General features: G+C 46.2%; 1 protein-coding gene across 2 annotated transcripts in view; it reads right to left on the bottom strand.

The window, feature by feature from the left end:
• LOC138582204 (cyclic AMP-dependent transcription factor ATF-7-like) overlaps positions 1-15,458 on the bottom strand; it is a 1,375,782-nt gene that overhangs the window by 52,871 nt on the left and 1,307,453 nt on the right. The window lies entirely within an intron of this gene.

Raw genomic sequence — 15,458 nt, 5'->3', positions numbered from 1 at the left:
TGAGACAACCCTGCCTGAAACCGGTATGAATGCAGCTTCGAGTGTTGAATGGCTCGGTACTTGTCCCAATACACATAACTTGTTGTGAGGGTCTGGAGAGAAGTGAATGGCCTGAATACCTCATGTGCCTGATTGGCTGCCTGCCTGCATGAATGCCCGTAGTCGTGATTGGATAGTTGAGTGTGACCCAGCGGAATGAATGGGAGATCAACAGTATATCTGGGGACCTCTCACTACTAGGAATCGTGTTCAGGAGCTGAAGTCCACTACGACGAGTAACTGACGCTTGACCTTGAAACCCCCGCTGGACGAGAAGGATTGCTGTGGCTCTCCCTCGCAATCTGAAGGCTGCTGTGTTTCCAAGGACTGACCCAGAGAGGACCTGGTAAGGCGCCCCCTTCCCGAGCTACGAGGGACCATCGTGCACAGCTGATCTTTGCCAACGCTCCCTGGTAGACAGACCTTCGACAGGCTGTCGACCTGATACGGGGACTGCTGCGGAACTCCAAGGAGAAGCACTCGGACTGTTGTCCGCCACTGTTGACGACTGCCGTCGCCGACCAGAGCCGCCGTGCTCCCGTTTGCCTAAGAACTTCAATTGATCATCGGACACTCTCGTCTGCATCGGCATCCGCTTGTCTCCCGCCGGAGAAGGCCCGACCGTCGACGCGCCGAAGAGCATCCACCAGTGGGTTTCCTGCCACCTACAGACCGCAGAGACGCCGACGACTCGACGCCCTTGCTGGGCCACAGTTCTTCATCATCTCTTTGCGGTCCAGAACTATCGCCACCGAGGTGCCCCGCACGCCTCTTCCTTGCAGGACGCCAACGCTGTCATCGACGAGCACCGCTAGGAACAAAGCTGTCACTTCCCTGCCGTAGTTCACCCTGTTCACCGTCGGACGTTCGACGACCCGTGACTCCCGCCTTAAAGGGAGGGCACTCAAGAAGGATCAGTCGGTGCATCGTCGGAGAACTTGTTTGGCTGGAAAGCTTGGCCATAGAGATCGTATTGCTGCATGCAGTCTATAGTATTGTAGCGTTTCCAACCCTGAACCAGAGTGTCCCCCCCAAACCATACCAGAATGAGGCGTACTGGGCATGTGCTGCTATCCAATATAGCTCCAGGTCAGGGGCTGTGAAGCCTCCCTTCTCGTAGGGTAGGGTCATATCTGACCATTTTTTCCACACAGCCCCAGCGTGCCACAGGGATTGTGCACAGTGACCATGCAATTTAGCAAAATATAGCTCCCTGGGCCAGATGGGGACATTTGCGAATATATATATAGTAATTTCAGTACTAAAACCATCTTAACCAGGGACAGTCTACTCGCCATAGTAATGGGAAGTGCTCATCATCTGGTTAGTCTATTTTCAACGTGAGTTTCCATAGCCCCATATTTGTCTGTTAGTAGCACTGCCGGCTTAGTTCCGGATACCTTAACCCCCCAGGTATCTGATTCCCTCTGGGGACCAACGGAGGGCAGCATGTGATTGGGGTCTAGGCACCGTCCCCGTTCTGTCCCACAATGTGTCAAGTATCAGGTTCATATCGCCCCCCCCCCCATAGGATCGGAATCCCAATAAATCCCATCAGAATATTTACTGCGTTGTCAAAAAATTCAGGCATGTGTTTACAGGAGAAGTATTTTAATCTCATGCCTATGCGCATATGCCATAATTCTACATGACTTAGTGTAGTTTCCCAACCCTCTAACATTCCAAGACCTCAGTTTAGTCTCCATCACATAACTTGGGGGATATCCCGTGGTTTCCCTACCATATCCTTGGATACTATGTCTGTTTCACCCATGTATTTGCTGTTAACCATGTTCTCTGCTGCCAAACATTTTCCCACTTTCCTTGGTTTGCTGGGCTCGGTTTCACAATTAGCATCCAGCCTTACACTTGGTTCTAAAACAGTCAGACAACTTCTGTCCCGTCCACCCACCCACCTTTGTTGCCCCCCCCCAAACTAGCAGTGCAGTCTCCCCTCCCGCCCCCCATATAAGAGCCTGAGGCATCTTTTCACCAAATTTGAGCCCCTAGGAAAAGAGGCGATCATTGTGGCCTGCGAAGCAGGTAATGGCACCGTTGTTGACAGGGTTGTTGTCGATATCGCTTGAGGCCTAGGCTGCAGGACACTCTGGGAATTTCAATCATCGTCGTGGCAACGGTGACTTTAGTGGACAAACCTCTCGTGGGAATTGAAGTCATCAACTTTCTCCCTCTGACTTTGCCAACTACTTTTCCTCTAAAATCATCTCTCTCAGGCAAAAAATGATCTCCCTCTCTGACTCCTCCTCTCCTCCCCCCCGCCCCCATCTTCCATCATGTCTGTCTTCTCATCTGTTTCCCCTTCTGATATCTCCTCCCTTTTATCTAAAGCCCACCCCACGTCTGCCGCCTCTGATCCTCTCCCCTCTGTTCTCATCCCTAAGATCTACCCTCTTATTCTCCCTTACCTCACCACTTTCTTAAATTCCTGCCTATCCTCATCTACCTTTCCCTCTGTTTTGAAACATGCAACAATTATTCCTATTCTTAAGAAACCCTCTGCAGATCCACTTCTCACTGCTAACTACAGACCTATTTCTCTTCTGCCTTTCCTCTCTAAAATCCTTGAACGCCTTGCCTACTCTCAACTCTCTTCCTTCGTCTCTACTTCCTCTCTCCTTCCTCCTTTTCAATCTGGCTTCCGTCCTAAACATTCCACTGGAACTGCTCTCACCTCCATTCTCAACTCAATCCCGTCTGCTCGTCATACTAAGCAATCCTCTATTCTTATCCTCCTTGATCTGTCTGCCGCTTTTGACACTGTCGATCACCCACTCCTGCTCCATACTTTCTCCTCCTTCGGGTTCAAAGGCCCTGTTCTAAAATGGCTATCCTCCTACCTTTCCGCCCGTTCCTTTACTGTCTCATGGGGAGGCCAGACCTCTCCTTCCTTCCCTCTAATTTACGGTGTTCCTCAAGGCTCTGTACTTGGCCCTTTCCTCTTCTCTCTATACACCTCTCTCATTGCCCCTGTTACCTCCTCCTTTGGCATTTCCCATCATTTTTATGCGGATGATACTCAACTCTTTCTCCTCCTTCACACCTGACATCCATCTTAAACTCTCCTCTTGTCTCACGGCCATCAAGAACTGGATGTCCTCCCGCTTTCTCTCTCTCAACACCGATAAAACCGAAGGTCTTTTCTTCCCCTCCAATACTCTTCCCCCTTCCTCTCCTCCCCCTTTTATCCATTTTCGTCCTTCTGATCTCCCTATCTCCACCCATGCTCTCAATCTAGGCGTTCTTTTGCACTTCTCTCAACTTCTCGCAACACATCTCACTCACCTCCCGCTCCTGCCGATACCACCTCTACAACATTCGTAAAATCCGTCCTTCCCTCACTTTCCACGCTACTAAACTCCTAGTCTCCTCACTCATCTTTTCCCGTCTCTTCTACTCCTCCACTCTTCTCTTTGGATTTCCCTCTTCTCATCTTGCCCCTCTTAAAACAATTTACCACTCTGCTATTTGTACCCTTTGTCTCCTTACCTCCGTGATTTTATCTCCTCTTTGCTCTCTCACCTTGGCTGGTTACCTTTCCACCTACAACTAAAATTCCACTTTCTCTGCCTTGTTTTCAAATCCCTCCATGGTCTTGCTCCTCCTTATCTCTCCCCCTTCTCTCCTTCTACTCCCCCCCTCGCTCCCTTCGTTCCTTCCTTCTCACTGTACCCCCTTCCCCCTGCGCTTCTTCCCGGTTCCCCTCTTTCCATCTTCTTGCTCCTCTGCACTGGAACTCTCTCCCCCTCCTAATCCGATCTTCCACCACCCACACCTCATTTCGCACCTCCCTTAAATCCCTTCTTCTCCATCCCTCTCCGTGAAGCCCCCTCCTGCCCTCTCGTATCCCCCGTGATTTCCCCTCTTCAATTCCTCTCCGCCCTCTCCCTTTACTCTCTCTCCCTTCCTTCTACACTTTTTCAATCCTTCTCCTGGCCCCCTCAACTCTCCAACTCCCACTCCACTTGTCCCCCCCTCAGGTAATTGCTCTTTACACTGTTTTATGGAATGATACAAGTTGTAATTTTTTGCTCACACTGTTAATTTGTTGTTATTTCTGTGTATTTGTTGTTCCAATGACCAGCGCTTTGGTGCAAAGCGCTCTATAAATAAATCAAATCAACGGGAGACTAGGCTTCGTGGACGAAGTCGTTGACGGGGTAATCATTGATGGGGTAACGGCCTTGGTAGATGAGGTCATCAATGGGTCCCTCAACGAGGTCTCTGATGACGACGAGGTTGTCGAAGGTGGAGCCGCTGACGGGTCCCTTTACGGAGTCCATGTCGATGAGGTCTTCTGCTTGGCAGCTGGCATCAGCGATTTTCTCGCAGACGGAACCTTATCACACGACGGTGGACTACCCGTTGATGCGGAGGGTGATGATGATCAGCGTCTCTCAGACCTGGACTGCGCAGCCACAGTGACCGTCGGCGAAGAGGTCGTTGGAGTGTGAAATTACTTGGCTTTTTTTATATCTTTCCCCCGGGAAGTGTCCTCAAAGGATCCCAACCTCTGCTTGTCAGAGGGAGCACACTCTTTGGGTCTGCTGACTCTGGAAGAGGCATGACTACGCACAAAGGCCTAGTCAGAGGCCTTACCTTCCTCAATCCACACCACTAACCTTCTATGGTGGTCCTTTCGATTCTTGGAGGGGAAGGCCTGGCATATGGAACATACGTTTGCATCGTGGTCCTGATGTAAGCAAGATGCATTTGAGGTGCAGATCTTCAATAAAGAGGTTTTTCAGGCTGCAATTTAACAGGCCCTGAAGAGGCTGTGGTGTAAAGAAGGCCCAAGCCTGTGCCTGCAGCCGTCCATGGTCCAGAGATCAGACGATGGAAGCATCTCTTTCGGCAACGGGTACTCTGCCGCCGGTAGTCACAACGTGACTGAAAAAGAAGAAAACATTCAGACGATTTCTCACAAAAATAGTCAAAAAGTTATCGATATTACGAGGAGTGAAACACTAGGCCTCCCAACACGAAAACGTGCAGTAACAATCTGAATATGGCCACTAGGGGTGGAGCTATAGAGGACGAATGTCATTGGCTGGGGCAGTATGACCCAAAGTGACAGCAATAGGCTATAAAAGCGACAAACAGTTTTAGCTTTAAAGCGAAACTGCTTTAATATTAGCGAGGATTCCCAGCCTGATGACAGGGAATATTCATGAGCATGTGAATCCATTTAAGACGCCATGCCTAAGAAACGCAGAAAATACATTTTTAGAGGCATACATTTAGTCCCCAGTTGTACACCTTTACTTTATAGGCTGTACCGCATACATTTTAAGGTTACCTGAATATGAATTCAGTAACTGCTTTTCTAAAATGCAGGTTAAATGAAGTAATTAAATAAACTGCCGAGTCCCTTCCCTCCTCTAAGGGTAATATACGTTAATTAAGCTGCATGAAATGTGTTTGATTTTGTAGGGTCTTAGTGGGACTTTTCTTTTTTCTTTCCTTTTCTCTCGTCATGGTTTTTTCTTATGTTTCTACTATATAGTTTCAATAAGATTAGAATTGATCATAGATAATCAGCTTTGAAAAAGTACCTGGCTCAAAACAAGTCTGCTGCAATGGCAATACTTCACTATGACACTTCAGGGTAGCATTTGTAATTACATTGAATATTATCAGGGCAACAGTTTTTATTAGATTGTATGTCATTTATTTTGCATTATATTCTTCTTTAATGAAGTGAACAATTACTACGTAAACCTGGAAAGTACTAATCCGAAAATGATGTGAAATGTATGGTCTAAAACAAGTTACAAGTAATTTATAATGTAAAACTCAGAAGTATGGAATTGACTATTAATCAACATTTGACTAACTGTTAAAATCAATCCTACAAAATAACCCCCCTCCCCCATGTTTTTCTCTACAAGCAGCCACACTGAACAGAAATGTGGAGGTGCTCATTTTACTAGGAGCAGTCAATTTCTTAGTTGTGACAGGGTCTGGATCACGATACTGTTAAAAAGGGGGGCAAAGATGTAAATCGTTCTCTCCCTTGGGCAGGAGGCTCGTACGAACAAAAGCCTGAGCCAAGGCGGGATCAGTCTCGGGAAGTTGGAGAGGTGGGGAGGCCACAGTCCCTGAACCCCTCTGCCCCCTTGTGCCACAAATGCACCATTGCCACCACTCATTCTGCCCCAAGACCTCCCAGTGCATTTTCTGCCCACGTGTCTCTTGTTTCCGTTGAAGGAATATCTACCACAATGAAACAGCGAGCAACATAGAAAACCTGGACCAGACCCAGAAGAGCAAAATCAAGCACCACCAGGGAACAACATGAAAATGTCCATACCAAACAGAAATGAGATGTCCAACACCGGATGTGACTATCGCAGAAGGATGGGGGACAGGAGGAAACGTCCTGGGAGTGAGGAGATATTGTAGGGGGATAGGAGGGACACACAAACCCTCTCTAAACCCAATTGCTGTCAAAACTCCTCAACACCAGAGGAAAACCACAAGAAGAACGAGTAGTCAGAGCCCCTGGCTGCTACCAAACCAGAGAGGGTTTCAAAAACGGTGATGGAAAAAGGGGGAGGGTATGAACGTTTTTTTTAAAGCCTCTCACCTAATTACTGAGAGAAAAGACAGGTACTGATTGCAGGGGGTCATGTGAGCACTGCAGCCAATAGAAGGGGGAGGTGGACACAGAACCACCAGCTACACAAAATAAAGGAGAGGCAGAGTGTGGTTTGTTCAGATGAGTTCAGACCAGAAGATGGTGGTGGGGCGAGAGACCAGGCGGAGGAGGGTGGAGGAGCAGAGGATCGAAGAGTTGGTGGCAGGGTGTAGTACAGATGACCTATCTGTGGGTGAGAGTGGTACCAGTTGTGTGTAATTTAGTGTATTGCGGTGGAGGAAGTGGGTAGGAGGGTGTATAGAAGGTGGGAGAGAGAAAGAGAGAAAGATAGTGAGAGAGATGGGTGTAGGGGAGTGAGGGTAGTAGCTAGACTGTGACGGTGTGTTAGGAGAGAGTCAGGTTAGTAGAAAGGTATGTAGGAGTGGAATGCAAGACGATAAGTGTAGTAGAGAAGTGGGGACGGGGTGTGAATAGTGAGAGAGAGTTTAGTGGAAGGGAAGCAGGGCCGTGACCCTGAGTTTGGTGGAAAAGAGGAGTAGTACAAAGTGGGAGAGGGGCAGTAGTGTGGAGGGGTAGAGTAGTAGTGGAAAAGTATTATTGTGGCTGAGGGACAGCAGTAGTATTGCAGAGAGGGGAGAGTAATAGTGCGCAGAAGGGAGAGTAGTGGTAGTGCAGACTTTTTTTGTACATTTCTTTATTGGTTTTAACATTTGTAATCAACCTTATAAACTTATCAATGTAACATTCAAAGTTCACACATCTTAATTCCCTTTGCTTCCCTCCCCCCCTCCCTTCACCAAAACCATGATCTATTCAACAGCCCTCTTTGTGCCAGCCTTCGAGCCCGGGCTATCTGCTTCATCTGAGGTAGCGCCTGACGCATTGGGATGGAGCAATGGGACTGTTAGCGCTATTCATCGGTGCAGATCTTCGCTGGTGTCTAGCCTTTGCTCTTGAATTGCAGTTTCCCATGCTCCAGTTTCAGCCGTTATCCACCTAGTGAGGTCTCCCCACCACTGTGCTTCGCTTAGGTTTTTGGGGCTCTTCCATCCCATGGCTATGCGTCTCTTTGCCGTTATATAGATTAGGTCCTTAAGCCTGTTCAGAGGTTTGTTTTTACTGCTGCGTTCGTACCTGCCCAAGATTCATTCCGGCTCTAAGTTTGTTGCATTTGGGGCATACCTGGGTTCCTGCGCCCTTAAACTTAGATATGGCCTCTGGTGTGAGGTATGCTCCATTTGTGATGTACAGCTGGATTAGTTGTAAGCGGGCCTACCTAGAGATTTTTTTTTGTGGTAGTGGGTTATTTTCCCCCATTCTTTGTCCTCGAATTCTAGGCCCAGTTTGTTTTCCCACTTCGCCCTGAATTTGAGCTCGTTTCTGGAAGTTCCCTGCATCAATGCTTCGTAAAGTCGTGAGATTTCATGGCCCCCTTCGGCTGTGTTTAACAATGTTTCAATGGTCTCATGCTCCGTTGCCAGGTTGGCGGCCCCGGGCCATCTGTCCCTCATACCCTGTACCACCGCTCTGTGGACAAAACTGTCCAGTAGGTAGGCCTGTAGCCTCACTGAATTCAGCGAACGATAGGGTCTCTTGTTCCTGCATCAGGTCCCCCAGTGTAGCCACACTGTAGGGCTCACACGGGGAGCGCGTTTCCATTTGTCCCCATGGGCTGTTCGCCATGATTGCTGCTATGGGGATTTGTGGGGAATACGGGTCCACTATCCCAACTGTCCTGCAGGCACGTTGCCAAAGCTGGGTTCCCAATTTGGCCAGGTATGGACTGTTTCGTAGTGCACCTGCCTCGACCCAAAGTAGGTCCCTGAGTAACAGTCGAGGCAGAGCTGGTTGGAGGATTCGGGTGTCTGTAGTGATCTCGTCAGCCATCCATCGCACCACGTGCCTCAGTTGACTTGCCAGGTAGTATAATTCAAAGTTGGGAACTTTCATACCTCCCTTATCGTAGGGCCTCTGTAGTGTCTCCAACGCCACCCTGTGTCTGCCTCCCTGCCAGAGGAATCTTCTGCAAAGTTTAAGTCTCTAAAAAATGAAGGGGGGGACATTGAATGGGACATTGGTAAAATTATGTAGTAGGCGGGGTAGTGCCACCATCTTGAGGAGACCCGCCCTTCCAGCTACTGGGAGCTGCAGCTTACTCCAAAAGTCCATTGATTTCTCGAGGGCATCTTTGGCTCTGACCGTATTGAGGTTGTGTTCCGTTTACCGGTTTCGGTGTATGGTGATTCCCAGGTATCTGCCATTGGAGGGCCAAGGGGGGAGGGATCTGGATTCATAGTAGTGCAGAGACATTAGTAGTATGAAGGAGGGAGTATTAAGTCAAAGAACAGGGTAGTAATGTGAAGGAGGAGGTAGCAGTGCAGAGGAGATGAGTAGTAAAATGGGAGAGAATGTAGTAACACAGGAGGTAGGGGTTATGAGAGAAAGAGAGAAACATTGCAAAGAACAAGAAGATAAAGGAGAAAAAGAGAAGGTGAGAAGAGTTGAACAAAGAAGAGATGGTGGGGTGGAAGAGAGTAGTAAGGAGCCAAAGTAGGACTTGATTTTTCAACACCCATATAATTAAAGCAGGTCTATCCATTGCCCAACTAGAATAGGAAAGGATCCTGTCTCTAGAAATGGAAGAGGGTGAAGAACGATAGGTGGCAGAGAAGGCCACAGCTAAACCCGGCAAGACAGAGGTGAATCTCAAACCGAAGGAGAACTCATTGGGATCACCAGACCATGTGTTGCTGGAGACTACCACAAGAACTAAAACCCAGGAGCGAGGCAACCCCAGCTGGAACCCACAAAACACACCTTCATTGGACTCTGCAGAGACCACTGGGACAGGCCCCGTATTAGGCATACGCAGGAGAATAGTCATAGTGGTGGAAAGGAATAAAAACGTGAAATTCCAACAAGTGATAGAACCAGCCCAGATACAAACAACATCAACAACCATGGGCGATCTGGAAGGCCAACTTGCAATATCTTGCCAACAGCAAGAGACCCTGACCTTACTGAGGGGTTCTGTACCCTAGAGAAAGAAGCATCCAGAGGTATCACCCATGGCTCCCCTGCAATGGAGTACGTGTGAGATAACCCTGGGGTCCTGGATAAAAGAAAAGGGTACAGCCAGCAGTGAACCTAGCACACAGCAGCCCATCATTGAGGTAGAAAGCAGGTCTTCCCCATTGGCTTACCGGAACAAACTAAGACATACCGAAAGAAATGCAGGAGGGAAACATGGGAATATTTCCAGACTGTACACTGAGAAGCCAAAAGAGTATCCAACAGAGTTACGGCTCATGAATCCAGGGAGGATGACACCAAAAAAAAGAGTGCCTGCCCGAGAGGCAAGATAAACCGATCGATCATGAGTTCTTGGGCAGTCTTTTCCCGGCTGGAGAAAGGGTTAGAAAACTCTGAAAATCCTTATACTGAGTGAGATAGCAGTTAGAGAATGCATAGAGGGGGACTGATGATCACTTGAGCCAGCCCAGTCTTAGAAATGGAAAGTGGGAGGGGGCAGTTGCTGAACCGCCACCCAAGCCCCCCACTTCCCCATCCTCGGGTGTCACAACTTTCACCACTGGTACCGCTCATTATTTCCCATACCATTCCAGCACATTTTCTGGCCATGTCTCTTTCTTTTCCATTATAGGACACCATCTCCCACAATGCAACAGTGAGCAACTAAGAAAAACCAGACTGGAGCCAGGAGAGCGGAACCAAGCACCACCGGAAAACAAACTGAAAATCTCCAAACCAAACAGAAATGAGACATCCAACACCAGATGGGGCCATCCCAGGTGAGCCCCAAGTGAATAGCAGGAAACAAACTCGAGTGAGGAGAGACTGCAGGGCGACATGAGGGACACAAAAACCCTCTGCAAACCAAAGTGCCATCAATACTCGCCAACACCGGATTTACGCCACAAGTAAGACGTGTAGTCTGAGCACCTGGCCACTACCACACCAGAGACTGTTTAAAAACACAGCTGGAAAAGGGGGAGGGCTTTGAGGGTTTTTCAAAGCCTCTCACCAAAGCCCTCTGGAAAAGGTAGGCACTGATTGATGCAGGGTGTCAGATGAGTGCTGCATCCGATGGAACAGGGAAGGAGACACTGAACCACCAGCTTCACAGAATAAAAGGAGACAGAAGGAGAGGCAGACTGTGGGTTGTTTGTGTGAGGTCACAGGAGGAGGTTGAAGTGGACCGAGAGACCAGGCAGAGGCCGGACATAGCAGCAGACTGTTGGAGAGTTGGTACCAGTTGTGTGTGAGAGAAAGTGGTAGCAGTTGTGAGTAGTGTAGTGCAGTGCAGGAAGTGGGTGGATAGAAAGTGGGAGAAAGATGGAGATAATGTGGAAGATGGGTGTAGTGGATTGAGGATAGTAGCTAGCATGCAAGCGAGTGTTAGGAGAGAGTGAGGCTAGTAGAGGAGTGTAGGAGTGAGGCACGAGAAGAAAGGTATAGTAGAGAAGTGGGAATAGCTAGAGTGAGATTACAGGGTCATACCCCTGAGTTAGTGCGTACTGGGAGTAGTAGTAGTGGTGCTTAAAATAGTAATGGTGTCAAGGGCATAGTAGCACAGAGGAGGGGTGTAGTAGTAGGAGGGGGGTGGAGAAGGAAGTAACATCAAAGGGTGGAGGTAGGTGGCAGAAGGGGAAGAGAAAGATTGGAGAGAATGAGGAGAGAGAAGGGGGCAGAGATAAGGTGGGTGACTTTGGACAGAGGAGAAAATAGGGGGTTTGAGTCCCGAACAGCACACACCCTTTAGAACGTACTTTGGTAGTGTCAGGCTAGTTAAGAAGTCCCTGGTGGAGATCAGATCGACTGCTTTTAGACAAGCCATCTGTAGCAGAAGGTAGTGGTCAGATAGTAGGGCTCACCGTTTGGTAGCACTAACTGGGGGTTATGGATGTATGGGTGGGAAGTCCCACGGGAGATGAGATATGGCCATAGAGTCCCTTCCTATACCCCTTTTCCAGCTGGTGCATTCAATCGAACAATCTGCCTATCTCTGTCCTGAATAATATAACCATTGCTCAGAACAGTCTACACAGGTTGTGCTATAACTGTAATAAAACCCTTGAAAACTCTGCCAGTTATCAAGACAATCCGTGACATACACTTTCCACAATTTAACTAAGTGGACTTGACTATGTACAACCAATTAACTATTACTGATTCTGGGATCTGATTCCATGAGAAGGATAACACAGGTCTTTGGCCAATATATTGAAAAACCCAATTCAAAGATCATTGTTGGTAATCTGGACACTAGATACACCTGACGTGTTCAAGACATTCAGCAATCCATTAGGCACATTTGTCCCATCATGTTGAGAAGACATTTAAACAGTAATGGTTGATCCTTTACTACTCTCTACATTCCCAGGTTATATATTTAAAGATGATCACCTACCTGAGATCTATCTAAATGAAATCTACCCAATTCATGCAAAAGCACTTCTTAAAGTTTCGATTTAATATTTTCCTTGTGGCCGAATATACGAGCAAATGGTCCTGAAATGCATCAAATATATGCCCATTTTGTTTGATGGAAGTTGAGATTGTACTACATCTTTCCTTCCATGTCTAACATGCATCTTATTGAAAAGTAGGTAGCTCAACCCTCTCTTTTTTATTTATCAGGTTTTTAACAAGATCAATGCTAACACCTTATGTAAATTGACATGTAACAAGGAAGTGGTATTTGCAGTATCTAGCTATTTATCAAGGACTTGGCGAATAAGGCAAACATATTCGGACTGTTGTGTATATAGATAGGTAATAGATACTTTTCTTTTTATAAAATTGGATTCTTTATCTTATGTGGGACTCTTGAATGAGCTGGTAGTGATAACCACGTTTTACCTATAATGAACTGTTTTGTATAATTGTTGATAATATTTATAAATTGCTATAAGTTTTATTTATGAACTGCATGATAAGTAGGAATTTTATGCATTTTCTTTATTGCATATGGTTTCATGTCAACAGCCGAAATAAAGCTCATTATGATAGGATATATAGGAGAAGGAATTCAGTAAACTAGCTGTCCCCTTTGTAACATACGCCATTCTAGCATATCTTAAAAGGTCAATATCAGCCGGTTATTAATACAGTCACTTCTGTCCCCCTTCTTAAATATCAGAATGACCACAGATCGCTTCCAGGAAGGGGGCGTAGGTTCATGTGACTTATTAATGGGCATTGAAAAGGCTAAACGTATCAGATGGAATGAGCGGTATGCGCGGAATAAGAACAGCATCTAAGTTCGATCGATCACACAGGCCTCTATGATGCGTCTTTGTAAATGCGTAATTGTCAACCTTGTTCTATCGCAGAGTCCCTGTGATGGCATAAGATTGCATAGTAGCACAAAGCACTTTCAGTTTTAGCTCGTGAGGAGGCATTAGTCCTACTGAGTTTTATTCTTTAGAGACTGAAATGAGGAGCCATTAATTAACTGTTCATTGACATTGGAACCACTGTGTCCTGCATGAAGAGAAGTGGGGGTGGAAAGAAGTAAGTTGAAATTATTCCGAATGTTTGCGATAGTGGAAGGTGAAGGTGACTGCTTAGAACCATGCTCATTCTGTTTGTTGAAATGGTAGCTGTTGTTGAAGTGGGTGCACTTTGCCATTTGTACAGCAGAGGACAACCTAACGCTGATAAATTACATCAGCTGAGTATGGAAACATACCCAAGCGTTTTATATATTTATAGATGTTTATCAGTTGTCCCAATTTATGATATTGTATATTGCAAGTATCAATAAGATGTTAACTGTAGCCCTGCACATCAACATGGCTTATTTTCCTGCATTTCCGAGGCTTTGGAATGTTTGTCAAGAGCCGTGAAAGGAGTCCAAGCAAAACCTTTAACTTTGGCACCAAGGGCCACTGAAACTATAGTAGACTGAGCTAGAAGGTTGCTTATGATTTACACATGGGCATCGGAAACACTGTACTTGAAGTTTTGATGACTAATTCTGAATGTGGCTTAGGAATTGCTTAGTAACTAAACTTTCGATCTGCAAAAGATGCTTGGAAAGTTGAAATGGCAACTTCTGAAACACTCTTGGTAGTTTCTGGTTTGCCTGAAAGCATCAATGCAGACTTGAATGGCCTTGAAAAGAATCATATTACACAATATTGACTCAGATGTGACGGTTACTTCTCCATCAGCTTCAGGGTTCGTATCGTTTGTTACATTTGGTTTCTTAGGAATAAGTTACAACAAAGGGAACTTTTATGACCATGACCTGGGAGCTTAGCCATTTGTTGAAATCTCAACAGAAAGGTTAATTTGGTCCTTCTGATCTTTGACTAGCACACCAAAGAGGGCACGGATTGGGTCTAGAACCGCTGTGATAAAGGCCTGAGCCATGCCAGAGAGTTTAGTTGGTTGAAGCTCCTACTCTGAGTGCATCAGTGAGATAGCTCAAACAATCGAATATCTAATAGGGTAGGATTTGAAAGCATGTTGTAAACGTTAAAGGCCTGAGAACCTGCACATTGGTCAAGAACAACACAGGAGGAGACCATTATGAATGGAATCTGATGTCTCTGTGGCTCCTTGGATCATGCAAAGATTCCAGATCTTTACCTCTGTAGCATAGAATTGGTACAAGGTTGCCAAACTTTCATACAACAGATTTCTCATCAAGAGATACTTCCCATTTCCCATCAGGCGGCACTGTTTCCCGGCAAGAGGTACTTGCAGCTTTGCTGTTGAATTTGCCCAGAGCCCCCTTCAAGGGTCTTGTTAAAACCACCAAAAGTAGGGGTGCAGTTGTCACTCCTAAATCAAAAACTCTATTCCAAATACCATATCTCAGTTTTGAATATGGCTCCCCACTTTCCTATCTTTGAAACCTAGCAAGATCTCATGAGGTCCTCCATCATCTTCAGTACCAGTCATATCTCTGACCAGGAAAGCAGACGAGAATGCAGAGAAGTTAGATGAATGCAATCACACAAGACGTCACCAGGTAAGACATTTACAAGCATGATAAGAGATAACAATGGGAAATGTTTTTTTGCATAGACTACATTGCTTAACGCCAATTGTACACGGCATGTGGCAGGAGGACAGTGGGTGTGTGCATGCTAGGCAAAAAGAATAAAATACAGTTAAATCAAGAGTGGTAATTTGAAGTAAAGCACAAAAATAGAGATGGCATAGAGCTGTAACTAATCCAGACTTGACGGTAGATGGAATGGAAAAAAAAGGAACTGGGTGTGACAGTTGATGACACAAGGGCAGATGGCAGAGTTGGCACATTAAAGAGTGCCAATTCTAAGATTTTTGGAGCAACATTGGTTTGGTAGCAGTTTTTTCCTGACACAACTTAGGATGCCCCAACCAGTTGGAAAGGAGGAGAGCAGGATGACTAATAAATTGGCCTATAATATTTGAGCAGTTATTTGTTGCCTTTGTTATGGCAAATAGCAAATAAAGAATAAGCTAACAGATATTCTGTCAAAAATATGAACTTTGGAACTGAGTTTTGGAATAAATCCAAAACTACTGGACAAGAACAAACAAAGGAACCATTAACGCAGATCAGAGTGATTTTGCATTTATGTGGTCTGAATATTCTTTTTAGTGAATTCCAATTACTTACTCAATTGGCCCCTATGATTCTGATGTGCGATGCAGCATTTCCATTTCTCAGATTCAAATGGATGCTACAAAACCACGAGGGGTCACACAGCAAAGAAATCAAAATTCCCTGAGAGATACGGGCACTTTGCACATTGCTCTTCATTATAAGGGCTGGGCT

The sequence above is a fragment of the Ambystoma mexicanum genome, chromosome 3q (assembly GCF_040938575.1).
Source record: "Ambystoma mexicanum isolate Mex_15411 chromosome 3q, UKY_AmexF1_1, whole genome shotgun sequence".
In the NCBI taxonomy this organism is placed as follows: Eukaryota; Metazoa; Chordata; class Amphibia; order Caudata; family Ambystomatidae; genus Ambystoma; species Ambystoma mexicanum.
This window is presented reverse-complemented; position numbering and strand designations above follow the sequence as displayed.